Consider the following 2,513-nt stretch of genomic DNA (forward strand, 5'->3'; position numbering starts at 1 on the left):
ATTAATGTCGACAAACCCTTGCTAGGTTATCCTAAAAAAAACTACACACATGCCCTTGTGAAATTGGGTGTTGTTTACTTCATGCACTTGTCGGTGCCGTGCCAGAGTGAAGCTCGATGTCACATATGCACCTCTGAAACACCACCAGAGTCATGCTAACATTGACGCATCAACCAGGAATTCACCGATCGGAGTAAGAAGATGTTGGCGATAACAATTTGGAAAATAGATCGTTGTCCCGAAGAAGGCGAAGAAGAGGGTTGGACAACATCCAAAATCTAACTAGAGAGATCCGATGAGACATAACCTCATAAGCTCCCCGACGACAGCAAAATTGGCGAACGTTGCGGACCAAAGGAGTTACATAACCAAGACACGAAGCGACATCGTCTACCCTAGCGAAAGACATTTGATCGAAGACCACCCTTCACACGAAGGGGGAATTTGACAATTTGCCACCCCTTACTTGGCACATTGACGATTTTTCACTTTTTATTTTGTATTTGATCTGGTGACACTCTTTACTTGGGTGTTTGATATTTTGCCCTCTGTCAAATGGGTCCCACAAAAAATGACGAACTTGCCCTTACCTCTCGATTGACCAGGAACAGAGGAGCTGTCGGTCGTTCTCATCCCCTCTCTCGCACGCAGGGTCGAACGCAGGTGACGACGGCGGCTACTGGATGTCGGCGGCGGCCCTGGTGAGTCCCTCTCTCTCGCTCCCTCCCTCTTTCCCCTCCCTCTCTCGCGCTCATCTCCTCGGCGGCGCCCCTAGGGTTAGGGTAACAAGCAAGCGGAGCGGCGGCGGCGGCCGGTCAGAGCCTCGCCGCTACTCGCCGGCTCGCGACGCCCCGCACAGCCCCCGGCTCGCCCGCGCATCGACGGCCGCCGCTGCACCTGGAATTCGCGGATTCTCAGGTTCATGCTTCTGCCGTGGCCGCTATGTGCTGCTGCTGTCCATCTGCGCACATACATAAGCCCAGGCGAAGATATCAGCACACAAACTCTTGCTGTACATGCAGTGCTCATACATCACAAGAATCTACATAGTCCTTTTTATCTCCTTGTCCTTTTGATCTGAGGCGGCCTTGGGGGAGCGCAGTAGGAAGATGTAAGCGCAATGATGTACACTGTCAGGTAGAGCGACCCTGGCATCAGGTCGAACTTGTTGTGCACTTCCAAGATCCAGTCCACTAGTTTGCCCCTCATCTTGGCATTGATCTCCACCTGTGAGTCCATGTAGTCGTTGTTGCTGTTCAGGCATTGATCTCCGCTGCTATGTGCTGCTGCTGTGTATTGCTTCTATTGCCGCTGCTGCTTACTTGCTGCTGTACATATCATGATTTTTGCTTGATTTTTTGCTGTTACAGACCACATAACTCAGATGAGCTAGGTGTTGAAGACTGCTGAACCGGAGAGAGGTGATCACTACGACGGCTTCGACTTTCCTCCTTTGTTTGTTCCCAAGCCGAGGTGAGAAAGCAAAGTAGCTTCTTTTTGGTGCTCATTGTCCAGTACATTAGCGAATACACACTAACTCCATAGTATGTTGCTCCTTATTGGTCATTGTCGAGTAGGCCGCCTCCTCTGCTGCTGGTCTTCACATTAACTATTAGAGTAGCTCGTTATGTCTACAAGCTTGACGATGGAAGCGAGCAAGTTGTTGCCTTCGGCATTGGCTGATGAGGTAACACATGCAGCACCACAACTTGATGTGGCTGTCACTCCAACAAGGCACATGATCACTATGCCAGCGAGTCTCCAAGGACGTCCCAATCCAGTGACAAGAAGGATGTTGGCCATGGCATAGGCTGATGAGGCGTCGCAGAAACCTACCCCAACCGTGGAGGACACCATTGTTGAGTAACGTGATTGTATTAGGAAACATAGGTTAGACTAGGAAATATTCTGGCTTGCCTTGTACTCCAAGTAGATCATGTACTCCTATATATATGCTCATGAGGCTCAAGCAATACAATGAACTATTCCACCAATCCCTCTCTCCCTTCTAACATGGTATCTATCGCAAGTCGATCATAAACCCTAGCCGCCGCCGCTTCCGCACCCGCGCGTCGCCCCCGGGGCGGTCGACCTCCATGACCGCCGCCGGGGGCCGCGCCGCCCGTACCTAGGGTTCGTCTACCCCCTTCGTCTTCGTCCAAGCACCAGCCCGTCGCCAGCGTCGCCGTCATCTACCCCAACCACTTCGTCTACTCCGACCACCGTTGGTGACATCGGCCCCGCGCCGATGGACGCCGCAATCGTCGTCGAGTTCTTCTCTGCTGGCCCCTCCGACTTCTCCGACATGGCGTACAGCTCGTGCAGGTCCCTCGTTTACGCATGCCCGGTGCTGGCAACACCGATGCGTGCCTTCATCCACGACGTGTCCCCGGGCCTGGCAAGCCTGGTCGGCGCTTCGTCAACTTCGTCTTTGTCCGTCTACGCATGCCCGGTGCTGGCAACACTGGTGTGTGCCTTCGTCCACGATGTGTCCCCGGGCTTGGCAAGCCCGC

The 2,513-nt window shown here is 53.2% G+C and overlaps 1 long non-coding RNA gene across 1 annotated transcript; it reads left to right on the plus strand.

Annotated features, from left to right (window-relative positions):
- The first annotated feature begins 610 nt into the window (after positions 1-610).
- On the plus strand, positions 611-1,884 carry LOC123107768 (uncharacterized). The gene is made up of 3 exons (XR_006451746.1): positions 611-701; positions 1,371-1,473; positions 1,578-1,884. It is a non-coding gene; the product is annotated as an uncharacterized lncRNA (long non-coding RNA).
- The last annotated feature ends 629 nt before the right edge of the window (positions 1,885-2,513 follow it).

Source organism: Triticum aestivum, chromosome 5A (genome assembly GCF_018294505.1).
Source record: "Triticum aestivum cultivar Chinese Spring chromosome 5A, IWGSC CS RefSeq v2.1, whole genome shotgun sequence".
Classification (NCBI taxonomy): Eukaryota; Viridiplantae; Streptophyta; class Magnoliopsida; order Poales; family Poaceae; genus Triticum; species Triticum aestivum.